This window comes from Lissotriton helveticus, chromosome 10 (assembly GCF_964261635.1).
Source record: "Lissotriton helveticus chromosome 10, aLisHel1.1, whole genome shotgun sequence".
NCBI classification, from domain to species: Eukaryota; Metazoa; Chordata; class Amphibia; order Caudata; family Salamandridae; genus Lissotriton; species Lissotriton helveticus.
This window is the reverse complement of record NC_136071.1, coordinates 685235995-685259148: the sequence shown is the minus strand read 5'-3', so window position 1 is coordinate 685259148 and position 23154 is coordinate 685235995. Positions and strand designations below refer to the sequence as shown.

Genomic DNA, 23154 nt, shown 5'->3' with positions numbered 1-23154 from the left:
GGACTGGTCGCGGAGCCGCAGTCATCCCCGCTCGACGAGTCACCACCACTCGTCGGGCTCCAAGTCGTCCGGTAAGTTGAGGCATTTGAAAAAGAAGTCGGAGACGTCATCGCTCTTCCGACTCCCCATGACGCTCACGCACCGAGCCGGGGGTTCGGGCGACACCGCCCACGCGGCTCCACTGGAGCCGCAAGCGCTGCGTTCAGCCCCACACCCGCCGTTCCCTGGGCTGCACATGACGCCGGAGGAGATACGTGACTTCCTCGTGGCCATGAGGACTCACTTCCATCCGTCGGACCCTGTCGAGGCGCCTTCGGGCCCCGCGGGTCCGTCTGGGAGCCCTAGCAGGCCGACACCATCTGGTGCTTCGGCCCCCGCGCCGACTTCGGTCCCTACGCCCCAGGGCCCCACATGATCCAGGCCTGGATCCGGGTCTTCGCCAGTCGACCTTAAAGCTCCTCCGCTGGCACCGACCCCGAGGGTGTCGCCCACGATGCCGTCTCCGGACGACGTCGTCCCCAGCCCCGGTCTGGGTCCGACGTCGGACGGGCGCCGTCTCCGGCGCTGATGGGTGAGCAATTCACCTACGACCCGGTTCCATAATTTTCCCCTGACTATCAGGAGATGGATGACGGGGAGGGGTCTGAGGACCCTCTGGCACTGCAGTTCCAGTTGAGCCAGGACTGGGCAGACGAGCTAGGGGAGGCCAGTGGTCTGGACACTTCGCCCGACACTGAATTAGTCTCTCCTCCCTCCATGGCTACGGAGGAGGGGGCTGCTTACAGCGTGGTGTTGACTGGGGTGGCAAAGGCCTTGGCTCTTGAGCTCCCTGTCGCGGCCGTGAGGACTAACCTCCTCACTGAGGTGCTCAGACCGCAGGCAAGCTCCTCGGAGCCTGTACTGCTGTTTAACGAAGCCCTCACTGACGTTCTGCTGGGCACCCGGTCCAAGCCCTCCACAGGCCTTCCTGTGGATCGGAAAGTGGCCTGACACCACCGCCCGGCTCCGGGCGACCCTAGCTTCCTGTCCGTTCACCCCACCCCCGAGAGCCTGGTGATCCAGGCCTCTACATCCCAAACTGCATTCCCGACCGCTCCTCCGAATCGGGAATCCAAAAGGTACGATCAGTTTGGTAAGAAACTGTTCTCCTCCTTGAGTTTGGGGCGGCGGTCCGTCAACACCGCCTGCCTTTTGGGCCGTTACACCCACTCTTTGTGGGATACTGTTGCGGAGGTGCTGCCTCAGTGCCCGGAGGAGGTCCGGGCAAAGCTCACCCAAGCCCTGGCGGAAGGGCGGGATGCAGCACGCTACTCAATACGGTGTGGACTCGACACCACGGACTCGCTGGGTAGGGCGATTGCAACGACAGTGGCGGTTCGCCGCCAAGCCTGGCTGAGGTCCGCCAACTTTTCGGGGGATGTCCAGGCCTCGCTCATGGACATGCACTCCGATGGCTGTCGCCTATTTAGCGACAAAGCGGACTGTGCGCTGGAACGTTTCAAGGACTCCAGGGCTACGGCCAAGTCCTTGGGCCTAGGCCAGCGCCAGCAAACTTCCGCTTTTCGCCCCTTTCATGGCCAAGGAAGGGGCGCCCCCACACGTCCAGCCAGCCACAGGCCGCAGAACCAGTCTCAACGCGATCGCGGACGTGGTTACTGCCGTGGCGGTGCCGGGGGACAACGGCAGGGTCAGTCCACAATCGCTCCCGCAGCATCTGCCTCTAAGCCTTCCTAGTCCGGCATTTCGGGGCCATTCGACGCCAGTGTGGGGCAGGGTTCGCCATCACCTCCTCCACTGGCGCACAATCACGTCGGACTGGTGGGTACTGCAAATCGTCCGAAGGGGCTACTCCCTCCCCTTCGAGGCGACCCCTCCAGCCATGCCACCTCAGTACCACCGCATGTCGGGGGATCACTTGAAACTTCTGCAGGAGGAAGTTATGGCCCTCTTGGTCAAGGGTGCCATCGAGCGCGTTTCTGGGCCAGAAGTAGGACGTGGTTGCTATTCCTACTACTTTCTGGTAACCAAGAAGGGCAAAGGAGGCCTACGCCCTATCTTGGACCTATGGAGCGGAAATGGCTTCCTACGGTAGGAGAAGTTCAAGATGCTGAGTTTGGCTCAGGTCCTAGCTGCCCTGGACCCAGGAGACTGGATGGTAGCGTTGGACGTGCAGGACGCGTATTTCCACATCCCCGTCCTGCCGGCCCACCGGCACTACCTGTGGTTCACGGTAGGCCACGAGCACTTTCAGTTTACCGTGCTTCCCTTCGGCCTTACCAGTGCCCCTCGGGTGTTAACAAAGGTGATGGCGGTGGTCGCAGCTCACCTGCGCAGGTCGGGGTCTCAGTCTTCCCTTACCTCGACGACTGGTTGTTGAAGGCGGGCTTGCCCCAGGCAGTCGTCAACCACCTTCAGACTACGGCCGATCTCCTACATTTGCTGGGGTTCTCCATCAACATGCCGAAGTTGCCCCCTCGGGTGTTCACGAAAGTGAAGGCGGTGGTCGCAGCTCATCTGCGCGGATCAGGGGTTTCAGTCTTCCCCTATCTCGACGACTGGTTGTTGAAGGCGGGCTCGCCCCAGACAGTCGTCGGCCACCTTCAGACTACGAGTTTCGGGTTTTTCCCCCCTGAACAGCGGGTTCAGGATATTCAGGCTCTGATTCCGATCTTTCAGCCCTTATCCCGAGTTTTGGTCAGGTTGACACTGCGGCTCCTGGGGCTGATGGCCTCCTGCTTCCTTCTGGTGCATCACACCAGGTGGAGGATGCGGGCTCTGCAGTGGGACCTGAAGTTTCAGTGGGCACAGCATCAGGGCAACCTGTCCGACTACGTTCTGATCTCGGAGAGCACTGCAAGTCAGTTGCAGTGGTGGCTCACGAACCGCAATTGGGTCAGCGGCAGATCTCTCTCCCTACCCCAACCGGAGCTTGTAGTGGTGACTGATGCGTCCCTCCTGGGATGGGGGAACCACATGGGAGAGAGGGAGATCAGAGGCCTCTGGTCTCCGGGGGAGTCCCGGCTCCCTATCAACCTTCTGGAGCTGCGGGCTATCCGACTTGCTCTGAAGGCATTCCTTCCCTCTGTCCGGGGAAGTGTAGTATAGGTGTTCACGGACAACACCTCCGACATGTGGTACTGAAACAAACAGGGTGGGATGGGGTCGTGGACCCTTTGCCAGGAGGCTCTGCGCCTCTGGCAATGGCTGGAACACCAGGGCGTCACCCTGGTGGTTCAACACCTGGCAGGTTCCCTGAACGCCAGGGTGGACAAACTCAGCCGCAGGTGCATGATGGATCACAAATGGCGCCTGAACTTGGACGTGGTGCAAGGGCTCTTTCAGCAGTGGTGAGAGCCTTGGTAAGATCTATTCGCCACCGAAGAGAACGCGCAATGTCATCAGTTCTGTGCGTTGGAATTTCCAAGGTGGCACTCGCTCGGCGACGCTTTTCATCGCGAGTGGAGCTGCTGTCTGTTGTACGCCTTTCCGCCTATACCACTTCTGCCCAGAGTGCAGAAGAAGATCAGGCGAGACCGGGCCAAAGTCATCCTTGTGGCTCCGGACTGGGCACGAATATACTAGTATCCCGAGCTACTCAGCATGTCAGTCGATCCCCCGATTCGTCTGCCTCTTCAGGAGGACCTTCTGTCGCAGCAGCAGGGGACGGTCCTCCACCCAAACCTGTCCAGTCTCCACCTACATGCGTGGAGATTGAGCGGCGGCAGTTGAGGCCATTTGACTTGCCTCCTGAAGTTTGCGATGTGATTCTGGCAGCCAGGCTTCCCTCCACAAAAACGGTATACGCCTGCAGGTGGAACAAATTTGTGGCACGGTGCACAGCAAAGGCTGTGGATCCACTCTCTGCCCCCTTTCAGAAGTTCTCCTCTTCCTTCTTTCGCTTGCCCAGAAGGGCTCTGCTCTGGGCACTATCAAGGGCTACCTCCCCGCCATATAAGCCTTCTTAAGGCTTCCTGATCAGCCTTCTCTTTTCAAGTCCCCTGTTGTAATACATTCTTGAAAGGCATCACACACATGTTTCCTCCTGTTCCCTTCGTGATGCCTCAGTGGGACTTGAATCTTGTTCTAACATATCTGATGTGCGCTCCCTTTGAGCCACTTCATCACTGTCCTCTTCGTCTTCTGACTCTTAAAACTGCATTCCTGGTTGCCATCACCTCTGCCTGGAGAGTGAGTGAGCTCCAGGCTCTATCTTCAAATTCTCCTTTTCTCTCTGTCCATCCGGACAAAGTTGTTCTGAGGACTCGTCCTTCTTTCCTGCCCAAGGTAGTCACAGCCTTTCACATCGGGCAGACCATCACCTTGCCCACCTTCTTTCCGCCTCCGCATCCCTTGAAAGAGGAAGAGGCTCCACCGTCTGGACCCAAAACATGCGCTCTCCTATCTAGATCGCACACGCCAGTTCCGGGTGGACGACCAGCTCTTTGTTGGTTACTTGGGCGCTAAGAAGGGACGGGCGGTGCACAAACGGACGATATCGCGGTGGGTCGTCTTGTGCATCAAGGTTTGCTACTCCTTGGCAAAAAAGGAGCCTCCTGTTGGGCTATGCGCCCATTCCACTCGGGCTACGGCAGCTACTACTGCCCTGGGTCGGGGAGTCCCCTTGAAGGACATCTGCCAGGCAGCTACGTGGGCCTCGCTGCACACGTTTGCTAGACACTACTGCCTGGACAGCCAAGTCCGGAGAGATGGCTTTTTCGGCCGTTCCGTTCTCCAGGACTTTCTGGTGTGATCTTGGTTCGCAGACCCACCACAGGGGTTGGAATTGCTGGGGTATCTATTCTAAGGTAAGGAATCTAACACTAACCTGTTTCTTTCAGATGCACAAGTTACTTACCTTCGAATACGATATATCTGTAAGAAACAGTAGTTAGTGTTAGATTCCTTACCGCCCCACCCATCCTCCCGTTCTGCGAACCGATATCTAGGGTTAAGGTCATCCCTTTCAGGGCCCTAGTTTCATGGCACCAGTGTCGGTTTCTATCATGGCTCTGCATTCCTTGCGCGGAAAGCTATGTATAGAACTGACGTCAGCGCGCAAGGGCGGTGTCTAAGTACTCTGACGACGTCATCCCGGCGGTCACGACGACGGACGCGGAGCCGCAGACGACGCCTAGCGACGGGATCCAGGTCCCTCTCCAAGCACCAACGTAACCATACCTTCCAAATGTTGTTGTACAGGTAATGTGTGCCAGGGGCCCATGATTCTCCGAGGAGAGCAGAAGCTGTTGACGAAAGTCTTGCGAGATGGTTGGATCTCCTCACACCTTCCAGGCAAGAAGGTTCAAACTCCCTGTCTGAACGAGAGGGTGAATCCGACCGTCTACGTCTGTAAGGAGGTCTAGGAGTGAAGGAATCAGGAACGGAAGATCGTAAGTTAGTTCCAGAGTAGTAGGGAACCATGCTTGGGTCGGCCAAAATGGAGTTATCAGGACAATTGAAGAGCGCTGTTGTCTCACCTTCTGAAGTACTCTCTGGATCATTGCAAACAGAGAGAAGGCATAACCGACGATCCCTTCCCAAGATTGGAGAAAGGCGTTCACCGCCAGAGCACCCGGGTCATGCATCCAGCTGTAATAACTTTCCAGTTGGAATGTTAGTCTGCTGGCAAAAAGGTCTATTTGGAAAGGACCCCAGAAATGATTGAGGGAATTGAAGACAGACGTGTTGAGTTCTGTAGTCTATGAGGAACCTCGAGTTCCAATCTGCACAAAGGTTGGATTTTCCCAGCAGATATTCTGCTCTGAGAGAGATTTTGTGTTACAGGCAGAATATCCAAAGTTTCTTGGCCAGGTTTGAGAGGTCCTCCGATTTGGTACCACCCAAGCGGTTTATGTAGGCGACAGCGAACATGTTGTCCATTTTCAGAATGACTGATCTGCCTTGAAGAGAGTGCTTGCGACTCATCAGAGCATAAAGCCCTGCGGTTAACTCCAGGTAATTGATGTGTTGAAAGGATTCTTCCTGAGACCAGATCTCTCCAGTGTTTTGATCTTGGAGACAAGCACCCCAGCCATGAAGGCTCGCATCTAACTCCAAAATAAAATCTGGTGCTGAACCGAAGATCGCCTTGCCATTCCATGCATCCAGATTGTCCAACCACCAGGTCAGTTCTGAGATGGCCTCTTGGTTCAGAGAAACACAATCTCCGTACCAGAGTACTGATCTGAGAGCTCTTGCTTTTATTCTTTGAAGGGCTCGATAATTCAAGGGGCCCGGAAAGATAGCCTGAATGGAAGAGGAGAGAAGGCCCAAGAGTCTGGCTAGTTCTCTCAAGGAGAGATTTTGTTGCTTCAGGACATGTCTTATCTCTTTCCTGATTTTGGAAATCTTCTTTGGAGAAAGAAGGAGAAGGCAATTCCTGGTGTCTATGGTGAAACCCAGGAATTCCATCATTTTTGAGGGGGGTAGTATGGATTTTTCCTTGTTTATGATAAAACCCAAACTTTCTAAAAGGTCTACAACAGTTTTGAGATCTTGAATGATCTGATCGTAATCTTGAGACAGTATAAGGATATCGTCTAGATGAATGATGAGACAAATACCTTTTTCTCTTAGAGATGAGGCGACTGCCCTCATCACCTTGATGAAACACCAAGGGGCTGAGGAGAGGCCGAAGGGAAGGGCCTGGAATTGGCAAAGACGGTTCTTCCAAATAAACTGAAGAAAAGGTTGATGTTCCTTGGCCATAGGGATGGTAAAGTAGGCATCTTTCAGATCCAATTTGACTAACCAGTCCCCTTCTAATAAGAGGTCTCTGAGAAAATGGATGCCCTCCATCTTGAAATGTCTGTAAACAAGGATTTGTTGAGTTCCCTCAGATTTATGACAGGTCTCCAACCTTTGTCTTTCTTTTCTACAAGAAAAAGAGTGCTTATAAATCTCAGAAATTCCACAGGGACCTCTATAATAGCACCTTTTTGGAGCATTGAGGAAATTTCTTCCTCTACTATTTTTTCCTGATCCAAAGTAAGTGGAATTGCCTTCAGAAGTGACTTCTGAACTGTAGTTTGAGTGAAATCTATAGAAAAACCGACTACGGTATTTAAAACCCAAGGGTCTTGAATGATAAGTTTCCAGTTGTGGTAAAAGAATTTCAGTCTGCTCCCACTTTTGGATTTGAAGAAAGGGGAGGGGGGGGGAGTACTCACTTTGAGGGTTGGTGTCGGCAGAAGCTCCTCCCGCTCTGAATCCTCTCGAACGAAAACCTCTTCCTCTCGGGGGATAGAATTGAGGTTGGCTGGAGGGTTGGTATCCTCTTCCGCCATAACCCCTGGATCTAGAATAGGGCCGTCGATTGAAGCGGCCGGAAGACTGGCCCCTTCTTCCAGCCCTTCCAAAAAGGTTATTTGAATTGAACACCTTCTTCATGTTCTGATGGGCCTTATCCAAGGCGGTAAAGGTATTGACATAATTGCAAAGGTTTTTAATTAAATCCTCACCAAAAAGAAGACCTTTCGGGTTAAGAGAAGTTTCCTTGTCAGCCAAATCGCTTAGTTTAGGGCTAATACTGGTCAAAACCACCCTTCTCCTCTCAGAGTTGAGCCCTGCATTAGCATTGCCGAACAACACTAGAGCTCTCTGACTCCAACCACGAATTGAAAGCGTGTCAAGAGGGGAGTCATTGAGGTAGCTTTCTTCTGCTGCGTCAATTATCTTAGTTAAGGGACCCAGGATGTCTAGAACCTTATCTTGGCATATTTTAAGGAATCTTTCCAGCCCTTTTCGAGGATCTCTGCCAAGTTTAAACAGATAGGTAATGAGTTCAGGGTCGAGATTTGAGGTCTGGCAAACTCTACCCTCTATAGAAGGTCTGGAGCATTTGGCTTTCAAAAGATTGCGAGTCTCCCTCTCCAATGGGTTTCTGAGCCACTTAGTGATAAACTTACAAACGTGGTCATGGGGGGTCCATTCAGAACTCCTAGGATGTTTAATATTAAAAGGGGAAAACATTTCCTCACCCAAGGAGTCCATAATACTATCTTTTGAAGATGACAGAACGTCATCACCGAAGAGAAGGGAGTCAATATCTTGATCATTTTCATCTGGATCAAGGATATATTCATCCTGAAATTCTGAGGCATCATCATTTTCGTTGAGATCATCGTTAGTATCATTCCGAGCACTTTGATAATATGTGTCGCGGGGGACACCCATAATTTTTGTGCCGCCAAGGACTCCTTTCGATTTTGTGCCGCTAGGGACACCTGAGGCAAGCGAAGTGAAATTACCTCCCGTGAATCTCGAGGTGCTAGGACCTCCCGTGCTCTCTGGGGTGAAATCAATATTATTTGTTTTCTTATACCTCTTACCCCTTATTTCAGCGTTCTCATCCTCAAAGTCATCGTCATTAAAGTCACCCCTTCCGGGAGGGAATGACCTTTTAGAGGACATGACCTGGGAAAGTGTAGAGAAGATGCATGATCTCATTTCTTTATGTATAAGATTTCTGATAGACTCATCATTAAGATCAGGTTCTGCTGCGTTAGCCTGATCTGAGTCGGAATCAGACATGAATAAAATATTTATTACTGTATGATGCCTTAAAAGATCATAATTAAATTATTATATATATATATATATATATATATATATATATATAAATGTACAATTCCTGTCCGCCAATGCCACGGCGGAACCAAGCAGGTGCGGACCTCTTCCCCCCAAGAAAGAATTCACGTACAATGACGGGCCACCAACACACAAGATTGTGTGAGCAGTATTTTAATTTATTTGCATTTTCTAGGACGATTGTCATCCATGACGCGTTTCGCTCCGTGAACGGAGCTTGAACACATGACGCGCCCCAGTAAGCAGTGCAAATTTAAAGTGAAAATAAAAGCCCAAGCAACCCTCAAAAATAAGCTGAAGGGCAGCAATGTGCAAAAAATAAAGCATAACGACAGATAACGGCAAAGAGAGGTTGTACAATTACAGGAAATACGCAATTGATAAACACACTAATTCCTCAGTGATCATAATTATGGCGAGTGCCACTAAAATCACAACGATCATTTATATAAAAAAATAACCATTCGGAATAACTGAAAAAGAACAGCATAAAGTCTTTCTAGGAATAAAGTGCAAATGCAGGAAATTCCATGGCATCGTAATTAAAATGCTATTGAATGACAACTGCCTAATAAAATAAAATGCAAATTTCACAGTATTAAAGTGCTTAATCACTTGACCTAAACCTCTTAAGAAAGAGCAAAAAATATCAAAATTACAATACAATACAATGCCAACTCAGGCAGAGTCAAGCCACGTATGTCGTTTGATGTGCAAAAAGTCTAATGTGCAAATAAAGCATTAAAACATTAAAAAACACTAGCAGCAGAACAGAGGCTCAATGTGAGAAACCTACAATGACATGTAGAAAAATCAGTTTCATCTAAAGCGATGCTTATAGAAATACTCAATTAAACTGTTCATACAAAAAGATCTAACACATGAAAATACAACATGACCAATGTTGCCTCCTCTATACCAATAAATTACGGGCCTATATATTTATAAAAAATTGTGTAAATCCTCATTGATGTTTAACCCGTTAGGAACCATGGTATCTAATAGCAAAATGAAATGGGTCTCTCTCTGTCTAAGTAGTTTGTCGCGGTTACCACCCCGTCCGGGATTGGGAACTGAGCCTAGAACAGAAAATTCGATATCTTTGAGTTTATTGTCGTGCACAGCTTTAAAATCTCTGGCTACTGGATAGTTACTATCCGAATTAACAATAGCCCTCACGTGCTGTAGGATGCGTTTATTAACTGGAAGTTTCGTACTACCTATGTACTTCAAATTACAAGTACATTTGAGTTTATAGATAACATATTCCGACCGACAGGTCAAATACTCTGGGATGACTATCTGTTTTACACTAAAAGCAGATTGGTAGTACGTGACATTCTTCGCAAACGTGCAAGCACAGCACGAAGTGCATTAAAAAAAACGTTTTAGATAACCAGGTGCATTTGGGTACATTTTCCGGCATAGATCTGTCAAGTGCATCCCACATAGAGGGCGCCCTTTTAAAGGTAATAGCGGGCTGACATGGTAGAATGGGGCCTAAAATGTTGTCAGTGAGGACAATCGGCCATTCAGGGTATAGAATGCGCCTTATCCTCCTCTCTTGGGTACAGAAAGTTGTAATCAGGCGGATAGGACCAATTACATTAGGGTCAATGGTTTTAACAGCCTTAGGTCTCAACAACTCATCTCTCGATTTAGATGTTACTTTAGAGAGTGCCTGATTTAGTAGTTTGGGTTTATAGCCCCGAGCGAGAAACCTTTGAAAGGATTCAGCTAAGCATTGATTAGATGTAGTAGTGTCACTGCATATACGTCTAATACGGATAAATTCTCCGTATAGTATGCTGTTGATAGTATGTGCAGGGTGAGCACTTTGGGCATGCAAAATCGAATTGCCCGCTGTAGACTTCCTATGGAGTTTAGTGTGAAGTCTGCCCTCCTCAATATATACAAGTGCACATCTAAAAACTCAGCTGAATTATTAGTGACTGAGGCCGTGAATCTCAAATTTCGATCATTGTTATTGATCTCGCCCACAAAGGCATGTGCCTGTTCCTGTGTCCCACTCCAGATGATACAAATATTATCGATATAGTGCCAGTAGTGAACCATAAAGGGTCTCCACTGACGATGGGTAATATATTGCCTAAATAATTAATCTATAATTCTCCCTCTAGGGAGTAGATGTCTAGGCTTCTGGGGGGGGGGGAAGAGGTTAGAGGTTCCTAACGAACAACGAGAGTCATTAGGAGTTTATATATTAAAGCTCAGATATAATCAGAGCTCAAACGCTAAGAATATGGCCCAAAATATCGCCACGCAGGTAGGGGAGAAAGGCAGATGCTCCCACGTTGAGTCAAACTGTCAAATCTGCTCAAGCGCGAACAGCTGTTGCTAAGGAGTGAAGAGGAATGACCCTTGGCAACGCGCGACGTTACGAGAGCGTCGCCGAGGTACATTCCTCTAATCTTGTTTCCGACATAAATCTCCTTCGAAACGAAGGATCGGTTGATAAAAAACGTACGAAGGATCATGAGGAAACTGGTCAAAATGAAGAACCGAGAGCGCAAATGTAACGCGCGTGAGACAAATTGCGCGTGAAAAATGTTCAAGGTCATCCAAAATAGGTAAACCTAGAGTACAGTAAGGGACAGTAAGGACAATTAGGGTCCAACAAAACATAAGTAAACTCGGGAGCCGACCCCCATAAATTGGAGGTCGGGTAACCGAAAACAAAGAAAAAACGACAAAGAATGAACAGATGAGTCAGTATAAAATAATGTATGCCAAATTCAATAGCTGGTAAATAACTACGGACATAGCAAAGCAGGTTAAGCAGCAAACAAACATATCACAAACAATTATAACATATAAGAGTAGGAGTAAAAAGGGATATGACTTATCTGCTTGGAGCCGCATTTAAAAGAGGCTGATTGCCTAGTGCTTACTGCTATTGTTTGGTTTGTAGTGTTCTAATACGGAACTTTTACTTTGTGACATATGCGGCTGCTTGGTCTGCAATTAAAAGATGTAAGCATAATGGTAGCCTCCGGTCTTGTAATGAAATTCCCTGCCCCACCCTCTCACACAAAAAAAGGCAACGGGGTTCAAGTCATGTAGAAACTGTCGCAAACATGTCTGTGACAGACCCTCACAAAGTATGATTTTGATTCCTTGGGTCAGAGCACAATTCCAGGCCCTCTGATGACTGTGCCCAGATGAATCCCACATCTAAGAAGAAGCATAAAAAAAATCAAGCAGGAATATTCCACTTTCTGCCATTCTCAAATTCCAGAGAGAGTGTGATGTAAACTCACCAACCTGTCTCACTTCTAATCTTAATTAGAGCCAATCCAGAGTCTTGTCCTGATGCACCCCCTAGTTTCCAAGTCCATTGGATACTTCACAGCATGTGGAGTCATTTAAGGAGGCAATTCTGTGCATAGTTAGCACTTTAAAGGTTCCCTCTAGCGCCCAAATGATCCACAGTGGCCTCCAGCGAGATGTCCACTGGCTGTGCCCCTTTAACCCACCTTGAGTTCAGCTCCGGATCTGGTGCCATCTTCGATTCTGGCGCTACCCGCTATGTTGGTTTCCTTTGAATCAATGCTGGTGTTAGTGGAGGAGGATTTGCAATACTTCAGGCAAATCATGACCTCAACTGAGGCAGCGCCCTTATTCCATCTGATCACAGTCATTCGATAACGATTCTGATACTTTGCCATTACCACACAGTAGGGCCCAAGCTTATCACAATCTTTTTTGACAGTGACTCAGATAAAAATAATTTTGATGAGGGGTGTGATTTTGTCCACCAATTTAATGAGCAAAATTGTTATGAAGAAATACGAGATGTCAGTTGCCTTATACTGGTCCCTGCCACCTAAGAAAGTTTCTCCTTCACTCTTGTTATGCAGATGGTGGTTTAGCCACGAATGCTGCAGAACTGTAGTCTTAAATTACTTATCTGTTTATATCAAACATTTGGTAGAGTTTAAAGTTACATTGTGGTGAGTTCTTTGTAAGAGTGTTTTGTGGTTTGGTGTCTTTTTGTATGTCCGATTCACTGAATACTGTGAAATATATTCCCACAGATTCTTAGTTGCTGGTGAAATTTCACAGCCTCTATATTACTGTATTATCAAAACATCGGGGTTAAATTTACTCTAAACATTATCCTGAGGATGGTCTCACATAGTACTTAAAACGAGACCGAAATGTTGAGACCTCTCTGCTACTTGCCTCTACAATGTGCTTGTAAGCATTTGAATGATCTCTTTACCACTGGCTAATCACAGGACTTTTTACCTTATTGCAATAGTGAATCAATACTGATGTGACCCTACTATTGACTGTGTTATTTAGGACTATTAGTCACGCTGGTGTTTGGTGCTTGCTGAAAATTTTACCACCCTGACAAATTATTTTTTCCACTAATTCTTTTTTACTATATTTGTTTATTTGTATTTTGCAATATGCAATATTCATTGGACTTTTGAATTAATCTATAAATAGTGCAGTGCATGATCCCCTTGTTAACATCTTACTGTTATGGTATGCTGAGAGTGGCATAAGTACTGGATGTGCAACTCCCCACTGTGGAGGTTAAGACGGGTACTACAGCCTGGTCAAGCACCAACAGAACCGCTATTGCCTTTCAACAAAGCCCTCACGGATTTCCCTTTGGGCACCTGGATGAAGCCATATTTTGGACCGCTAGCCAATAGGCAAGGTAACTCTGTGCCATCATCCGGCACAAGGCGACCCTGACAACCTTAAACAACATCTAACATCAGAGAGTTTGGTAGTGCAGGCATCCACCCATAATGTTAATTGTAACACCTTATCCACCCCCCAGACGATTGTGAGTCTCAAAGGATAGAGACTTTTGGTGAGCATATCTTCTTTTCACAAGCCTTACTCTGCGGCCTGTAAACACCAGCTGTCTTCCAGGCGGCTTCTCTCAGGCCTTATGGGAGACAGTGGCCCAAGTTTTGCTGGCAGTTTCAGTTAACCTAAGGATATCCCTGACGCAAGCTATCCTGGATGAATGCGACACAGCTAAATCTGTAATTCGCTGTGGTTTGGAAACAACAGTCTGCTTAGGTTGAGTGATGCCACTCAATGACTCTCGCCTTTCTGTCAAAAAGGCAGATTCAGTCCTAGAACTCTTTTAAGAGAGACAGCAATTTCACCTCCTCCAAGGCTGGGTCAAGGGCTTTCAGTATCACCAATGTCAGGCCCCTCTGCCAGCCCAGCAGACCTTCCAGCATTTCTCATGGTTGAGGTCGCAGCTCACAAAGACCATGCCCAGGGCATTAAGGTCGCCATGCAGCCCAATCCTCTGCCCCTCTATCAGCTGCAGTTGCAAAACCGCTTAAGAGTGTCCTTCCTGTCAAACAGCCACCCTTTCGGAGGGAGGATCTGATATTTCCTCCGGTAGTGGCAAGCCAATACCTTGGACAAGTGGGTCCTCCAAATTGTACACCCTTGCTATGCTGCCCCATTTCTTTCCACCTCACCGCACCTTCCGCCACCGACTGAGCATACCTGTCTGTCTTGCAGCCGGAAGTGCTGGCCCTTTTGGCAAAAGGGACTAGAGAAGATGGTTATGGTATCGAAAGTAGGAGGTGGGTGTTATGGAGGCCTTTATCCTACTTTAGATCTCAACACCCTCTCAGTGCCTCGCTGCAGAATGAAAAATTCAAGATGATCACGCTAGCCCACACCCTGTCAGCCTTTGAACCTGGAGACTGGATGGTGGGCTTGTATCTGTAGGATGCTTATTTCCATATCCCTGCCCTGTAGGCCCACAGTAGTGTCCTGTGGTTCACAGTGGACCTGGAGCAATTTCAGTTAGCAGTGCTCCCTTTTGCCTCACATGTGCCCTTCGGGTGTTCACAAAGCAGTCGTCTCGGCACACTTGCCGAGTTTTCTATGAATTTGCTTTATGCTAGTTGTTGAGACAAACTTGTGGCTTGGTGGGGCACCTTCCAAATTGACCCCCTACAAGGCAAGTTGTCTGAAGTTTTGCCGTTTGTTTTACCCCTGGCCCACCAAGGGCTTGCTTTGGGCACTGTTAAAGTCTGTCAGCTTTTTTGGCTTTATTTCTGTTGCAGGATCTGCCTTCTTTATACAAGTCACCTGCTGTGAGGAGATGTTTTTTAAAGGATTTCAATATTGATTTCCACCTAAATCCTTTGTGATGCCTTAGCGGGACTTAAATTTAGTGCTCACTTTTTTTGATGTTCCCACCTTTCGAAATGCTGCATAGTTGCTCCTTGAGACTTTTGACATTAAAACGATTTTTCTAATCACCATAATGTTGGCTTGACGTATGAGTGAGCTGCAGGCTCTTTCTGTTAACCCACCGCACACAGAATTCTTCCCAGGATAATTTTGTGTTGAAGACCCAGGCTTCCTTTCTACCAAAAGTGCTCCCTTAATTTCAGGTCAGGCAGGCTATCACCCTTCTGGTGTTCTTTTTTCTGCCTGACCCCTCTGAGAAGGAGGAAGCGCTCCATTGACCGGAACGTAAGGGGGCACCAAGCTTTTAAATAATCTCACCATAGAACATTGGGTGGATAATCCGCTCTTTGTGATGTTCTCCAAGGGGAAAAAAGGACAAAGCGGGGCAATAACGGGGCATCTCCAAAGCATTATTCTCTGCATTTATATCTGCTAAGCATTGCGTAAGGAGTCGTCTACAAAAGGCTTTCAAGCTCATTTTACCAGATCCAAATCTGTTACATGGGTGTCCTTAAACAGGTTCACAAAGTACTACTGCATGGAAATCCAGGTTGGCAAAAGGGGCTATCGCCCGCTTGGTCCTGCAGGTCTTTTTGAGTTGAACCAGTCCACAGACCCACCACTTGGGGAGATACTTCCATTGTATCTATTCACGAGGTGATGAAACTGCAATTAGAAGTATCCATCAGACAAACAAGTTACTTACCTTCGGTAACTATCTGTTCAAGGCATATGAGCTGTAGATCGCATACTTTTGCATAGATCGCCATCTGGTGTTGGGCTCGGATGTATGCACTTTGTTATTGTAGAAGTCTTTGTAGTCAGGAGATAGGTGACTCCTCCTCTAGTTAGTAGTGCGCATGGGCATAGACTCCATCCTTAGATTGTTTTTTCCGCCATCAGGTTCGGATGTAATTTGCTGCGCTCCGGGTCGACATTGTTTCGATTCTCCTTCGAAACGCTGAACTCTCACCGATCGATCTCTCTCGACGCGTATCCAGTTCCACAGAACTTTTCGAGTCCAGTCGTTGACGTGGACCGTTGAGCCGATCAGCGCCATCAACCAGCATATGGAAAGGCCTCCATTTAAAAAATGCAAGTGTGGAGCTAAATTATCACACACAGATCTCCACGAGATGTGCAACCTTTGTCTCTCGCCAGAACACAAGAGTCGACACTGCCAGGCATGTGACTCTTTCAAGTCTAAGAAAACAATACGCGATCGCCGAGCTCAACATCATGAAATGTCCGGATCAACAGTTTCGGCTCCGGGAGACATCTTCGAGGCAGGCACCGAAGATCCAGAACCAGAGACTGGAGATAAACAGGTCAGCGTCTCCGAAGCTTACGATTCGGACTCAGAAGACCAGACGATTACCCCAGGTCAACAGAGTGCGAGTACTGACGTCGACACCTTCGGCCCCAAAAAAACGAAATTCTCCGGTAACACCTTCACCTTTGAGTCTGGGTCGACGCCGAGACAAGTCTTCAGAAGCCCCGCCTCCGGGCCTGGCTCCAAAGCCTTCAGGCAGCTTGGGATCGAGACAGCCACACCACAGTGCCGAAAAAATATCTTCGGCACCAAAACATAAAACCAAGGTCCCGTCGACCCCAGTATCTTCGGCACCAAAACCAAAAGTAACGGACTCTTCGGCACCGAAGCAAACTCAACCCAAGTCCTCGGAGCTGAAAAAAGAACTACATTCTCGGAGTCGAAAACTCCACCTAAGCAAAAGGAGACAAAAACCCCTCCTAAAACTAAGGAAGACAGGCCAAAACACCACTCGGAGCCTAAGTCCTCGGCGCCCAAAAAGCGGATCCAAAGAACTTTTCCATCCATATTCACCCGATCCTAAGCAAAAAACACTCCATATTGACCCCATTACTGGCCACTTCACCTCCATACCACCTAAAAAGAGAAAATTGGACACCTCAGAAACTCCTGAGATACCCTCCAAGATAAAAAAAACTCATCAACCTCACCTATGAGGCCTCTCTCTCCACCTCCACAACCAGCAAACATTATACCCGCTCCAGCACACTCTCCAGTGCCTCCTTTTTCACCTACACCACAAGAGGATGATGAGGATATAGGGGTAAGGATGAGGGAATAGACCTACATCACACAGAAACTGATGATGACACACACAGTACCCCACCTCATGACTCTTGGGACTACAATGTCCCAGATGTTCCTGAGCCAGTTGTATATCCCTCTAGACCCCCCCCCCCCATGATAATGTAGAATTTGCGCAACTGATAAGTAGAACTGCACAATACCATGGGGTTAAACTCCATTCAGACCGTCTAGAGGAAGATTTTTTACTAGAGACATTCTCCCAGCCACAAAAATCTACAAATACTCTCCCTGTGCTAAAGGGGATGATTAAACATGCCCTTGAGGTTTTTAAAGATCCGGTCAGGGCTAGGGTACTTAATCCAGGATTGAGAAAAAATTCAAGCCAGATCCAAGCGATCCAGCTTGTATCAAAGGTCAACTCCCTCTGGACTCATTGGTAGTGCAAATGCCCGCAAACTGGCAAATTCCCAAACCACAGGTGATTCCCCTCCACCAGACAAAGAACCAAAGCTCCTAGACGCATCAGGTAAAAGGGTTGCGTCCCAGGCAGCAAACTTCTGGCGCATTGCTAACTCACAAGCTTTACTTGCAAGGTACGACAGGGCTCTCTATGATGAACTTGAAAAACTCATGCAACATCGTCCAGATGAGTACTCTTTGATGAAAATGTGTCTTGGCAACCACAAATAATGCAAAAAAAAGAATACCCTTGCAAGAGCGGCAGGGGCCACATGAAATTTAGCAAAAAAAAAGTAGGGGTAAAACCGATTGCGCCCCTAAAGAAGATATACAAAGAAAAATGCGTTTCTATGGCGCGACATCTGGGGATACACCATGAGGGGAGGTTGGTTCAGCAGGAGGAAAATAAATTTTTATGTAAGATTTTGGCCGTTCCTTTTTCCACCGCCACCTACATAATACACGAGGAGCTAGGGATGGGATATATTACAGATCAGATTGCAGTGGCTCCTTTAATGAGATGGATGAGAATATGGGCAAGTCCCACTACAAATTTAAATCAAGTAATAATCACCGATTGTTTGGCACTAGATAGAGCCAAACATATCCCCTGGTTTAGATATTTAAAAGAGTTGACAGCCTGGCTAGGTCGTCCTGACTTATTTTTAAGCCTCAAACCCATTGACAAATCTGCTATTAAAAATATAAGACTACAGTTTTTGTCTAAGCCCAGGGCCTGAGGGAGGATAAAGAGCTGTAAAAACCATCTGTAAGGCGGTATGCCATAATATTTTTGGACAACCAAGTCCAACCCTATTTATTAAGTTTTGGTAAACCTCTCCATCGTTTTATTTTAACAAGATTCCGTCTGCAAATGGCACATTGGCTCCTATCTTTCCCTCTGGGGTTTTCGAAACCCGGCACCTTGAAACCCTGTCAGTGTGACGATTTCTCAGAACAGGACATTATTCACTATGTCTTCTTCTGTGATTATTATGTCCCCCTACATAAGAAATGTGTCCTACCATTACTTAGGAACTGCAATTTTGCACAAGTTAGGCCAGCCCTAGCGTATTTTCAGATGCTAGCATCCCCCATGGTTTGTTTTGGAATGGCTAGTTTCCTAATTGGGGTCATTAGGTGTAGGAACAAAATGGTTTTTTTAAACTGATTATATGGTGTTTATGTTTTTTAGGAGACCCAAAACTTGTCTAAATCTTATAGATCATCTTAGCTCTTGAAACACTTCTACTGCATCCAGTATTTTATGAAAATGTTTTTATTTTTAGGCAGAATAAGGCATTGGTACCTTATATGGTTGTTAAAAAATGATATGTTTGCAGTCCTCCTCGTTTTGGAGTATATTGGAGATGAATTTTGTAGTTTTATGTTTTAATATATGTGCTCATCTGTATTTTATATCTTTTAATCATGAGGATGAATGTGTGACATCTAAATATACGAGCTTACCTGACCGCACTGTGCACTTTATATAAAGTATGTACAGTATGTTTAGCAAAGTTTTCATGCCCTTTACATTTTTAAATACTGCTTGCATATTTGCACTTTGTATCCCGTCCACAAAGTTTCTTTTTTTGTTTGGATTCCTAGGAGTTGGCTACCAAATTAATACTATTACAGGCTTCTTTTTTAAATGAAATATTGTTTTGATTGTAATGTTTTCTTTTAAGACATTAAGTTGCCGAATAAAGTATTTTTGACCGACTGACTACAAGACCAAACCAAATGATCTCATACTAGAGGGAAAGTTAATCACGAACGCCTCAATAAAATGTGCCCAGGATGCTGCAGATACAGCACCCCGCGCAGTTAATACAAGCGTGTTATTACCTAGACATGCTTGGCTGCGCATATCGGGCTTTAAGCAAGAGGTGCAGACTACCATCCTCAATCAACCCTTAGATCAGGAACACTTGTTTAGACCCACTGTGGACACATCTTTAGAAAAGATGAAAAAGGACACAGATACAGCCAAATCCATGGGAGCTCTACAAGCAACAACTAGTAGAGGTTTCTTTCGCCGCTCCTCTTACAGAAGCGCCTCCAAGACCACTGGTACAGACACTTCTTCCACTTATAAAAGCCCCACTCACACTTCCCCTATCAGAGGATGTTTTAGAGGGACTTACAGAGGCAATAACAACAGGGGCAGAGGACGTGGTTCTATCACCCACAACTCGCCCACCACAAAACAGTACCTTTCCTCCACTCCCCCCAGACTACTCCGCTCGACTCCGGTCGGGGGAAGACTATCACAGTTCCTACCTGTCTGGAATTCCATCACCACGGACAAGTGGGTAAGACAAATTACCCAGTATGGTTACTGCCGGGAACTTACTTTTACCCCCCCCCCCCCCATACCGCCCAAACAACATCCAATGTCCACGGAACATCTAACGCTTCTCAGACAGTTAAATCTATACATACAATCCGACCACTTTCACATGTTCACGCTAGGGCAGGTCCTCCCACTGCTCCAACAAGGCGATTTCCTTGCCACTCTAGATCTCAAGGACGCCTACTTCCACATTCCTATTCATCTGCTCACAGGAAATACCTACGGTTCATGGTGGGCGGACAACATTACCAATTCAAAGTCCTTCCATTCGGGGTCACAACAGTACCGTCTTTTCACAAAATGTCTTGCAGTGGTAACAGCCCATTTAAGAAGACAATACATTCATGTGTTTCCTTACCTAGATGACTGGCTCATTAAAGCCAAGTCACGCAGCAGTTGCATACAACAAACACACAACACAATCCAGCTACTGCACAACTTAGGATTCACAATAAACCTCACCGAGTCACATATCCAACCGTCCCACATCCAACAGTATCTAGGCGCAACAATAGATACTTCCAAAGCCCTAGCATACCCCAATCCAGCCAGGAAAGCCAGTATGCAATCCCTTATAACAACATTTCAACCGCAACACTCTCTACAGCTCGAGTGCTTATGCAGTTAATAGGGATGATGGCCTCTTGCATCTCAATTGTCCCTTACGCAAGACTCCAAATGCGTTTGTTACAAGAATGTCTAGCACAACAGTGGAACCAAGTTCAAGGTCATCTTACAGATTTGGTGTTGGTAGACAGCCGCACATAACGCTCTCTGCAATAGTGGAACACACAAAATCTTTCCAAAGGGCAGCCGTTCTAAGACCCGGTTCCACAAATAGTACTAACAGCGGATGCATCGCTCACCGACTTGGGAGCTCATCTCTTGAAGCACACCATTCAGGGTTTGTGGACCCCTCAAATAAAAACTCCACCACATCACTCACCTGGAGTTACTAGCCATATTTCTTGCCCCAAAGTCTTTTTGGAAACATCTCCTAGGCAAAACTGTCCTCGTTCGGACGGACAACATGACAGCAATGTACTATAAACAAAAACAGGGGGGACATACACTCTGCAGCTATCACGCCTAGCACAGAGCATTTGGAGATGGGCCATTCCTCAAAAGATATGCCTCTTATCAGAGCATCTACCTGGGATACACAATCAAATTGTGGATCTGCTCAGCGGTCAACAACAGCATATTCAAGAATGTGAACTTCATCCGCAAATTCTTCTTCCGTTTTTTCAAATGTGGGGCCACCCAGACTGTTCGCCACACATTTAAACACAAAATGCCCAAACTTCGCCGTCAGGTATTAACACCTATTGTCCAAAGGCAATGGGATATGGATGAACTGGTCAGGCAGATTTGCAGACACTTTTCCGCCTCTCCAACTCATTCCGTTACTGGTGCGCAAACTCAAGCAACAGTCTCTCACAATGATCCTAGTTGCTCAAACATGGGCCCGACAACCATGGTTTACTACACTGCTAGAACTCTCAGTAGCTCCGCACCAAAAACTGCACCTCCCCCCAAAGCTTCTCGCACAGAACCATGGAGAGATAGACATCCAGAACCAGCTCAACTGAACCTGGCTCCTGAAGTCTTAGAGTTTGGTTACCTCAATCTCCTACCAGACTGTATGAACGTCATTAAAGAAGCTAGACGTCCTACCACTAGGGCATGCTATGCAGCTAAATGGAAAAGATTTGTATTTACTGCAATAACACAATCAATCCACTAGATGCTTCAACTAAAAACATTATCTGTTATCTCTTGCATCTACAAAGATGTAATCTGGCATACACATCTATACAATTACATCTTGCTGCTTATAGCAACTTACTTACAAAATAGACAACGCTTATCATTGTTTAGGGTACCTCCCATCAATGCATTCATGGAAGGCCTTAAAAGAATAATTCCTCCCAGAATTCCACCCTCTCCAGTATGGAATGTAAACGTTGTCCTTACTAGGCTCATGGGTTCCCCATTTGAACCTTTGCATATATGTGAATTGCAATTCCTCACATGGAAACTGACTTTCCTTGTGGCCATCACATCTCTCAGAAGAGTAAGTGAACTCCAGGCATTAACCATACAAGGACCATTTTTGCAAATTCATCACAACAAAGTGGTTCTTAGGACAAACCCTAAATTCTTACCTAAAGTAGTTTCGGCTTTCCACCTTAACCAGTCTGTTGAGCTCCCAGTATTTTTCCCTCAACCAGGTGAGCGGGCTCTTCAAACGCTTGACGCCAAAAGAGCTACTCTTTACTACATTCAAAGGACAAAAAGTTTCAGGAAAACTAAACAGCTTTTCTTAGCTTTCTCACCACCACATAAGGGCATCCCTTTATCAAAAGCTGGAATTGCCAGGTGGATTGTTAAATGCTTTCAAATATGCTACCAAAAAGCAAAACGTACCTTATCCATTCCCCCTAAAGCGTATTCCACATGCAAAATAGGGGCATCTATGGCATTCTTAGGAGACATCCCCATGGATGATATTTGCAAAGCCGCAACATGGTCTACACCGCACACTTTCACAAAATACTACTGTGTAGATGTGCAGGCAAAACAACAAGCTAGTGTGGGCCAGGCTGTACTAAGAACACTTTTTCAAACTACTGCAACGCATACAGGTAGCCACCGCTAACAGGGGAACTGCTGTATAGTCTATGCAAAAGTATGCAACCTACAACTCATATGCCTCGAACAGAAAATGCTACTTACCAGTATGCATCTGTTCTTGGCATGTAGAGCTGCAGATCTGCATACGCCCACCCGCCTCCCCGGACACCTATATTTGTTGCAGAACTATCTTACTTAGATACATTACACATGGACATCTTTCTGTTTCTAACTAACTCCATCACCCTTCATGGCAAAACAATCTAAGGATGGAGTCGATACCCATGCGCACTACTAACCAGAGGAGGAGTCACCTATCTCGTGACTGCAAAGACTTCTACAATCACAAAGTGCAAACATCCGAGCCCAACACCAGATGGCGATCTATGCAAAAGTATGCGTATCTATAGCTCTACATGTTAAGAACAGATGCATACTGGTAAGTAGCATTTTCCTTCTGGTCAGTACTCTGTCTAACCTCAGATACCTCACTGAGACTACTACCTCTCCTTTCTGGGAATTGTGCTCTTATTCCATCTAGAAAGGTCCTTATTTTGAGATCTGCACACTGGTCATGCCAGTCTTCAGGTAGACTTCTTCTGAGGGCGCGGACAGCCCAAGAAAACAACAAAGATTGGCCCTCACGCGTGGTGCTTATGCATGACTCCACTTGCCACTTCCGCAGAGGAACAACATCAGCTTGGACTTGCAAGGGCTCAGGAGCACTGCATTCTAGTTTACTGATCCACCCGTGACACCTTGGGAATTGCCACAAGATAAGGAATCTGTTATTAGATAGTATTGACCAGAAAGATTG

At 47.0% G+C, this 23154-nt stretch overlaps 1 protein-coding gene across 15 annotated transcripts in view; it reads left to right on the top strand.

The window, feature by feature from the left end:
• Positions 1–23154, top strand: part of KMT2C (lysine methyltransferase 2C) — a 1799940-nt gene that overhangs the window by 1266497 nt on the left and 510289 nt on the right. The gene's annotated exons all lie outside the window — the stretch shown is intronic.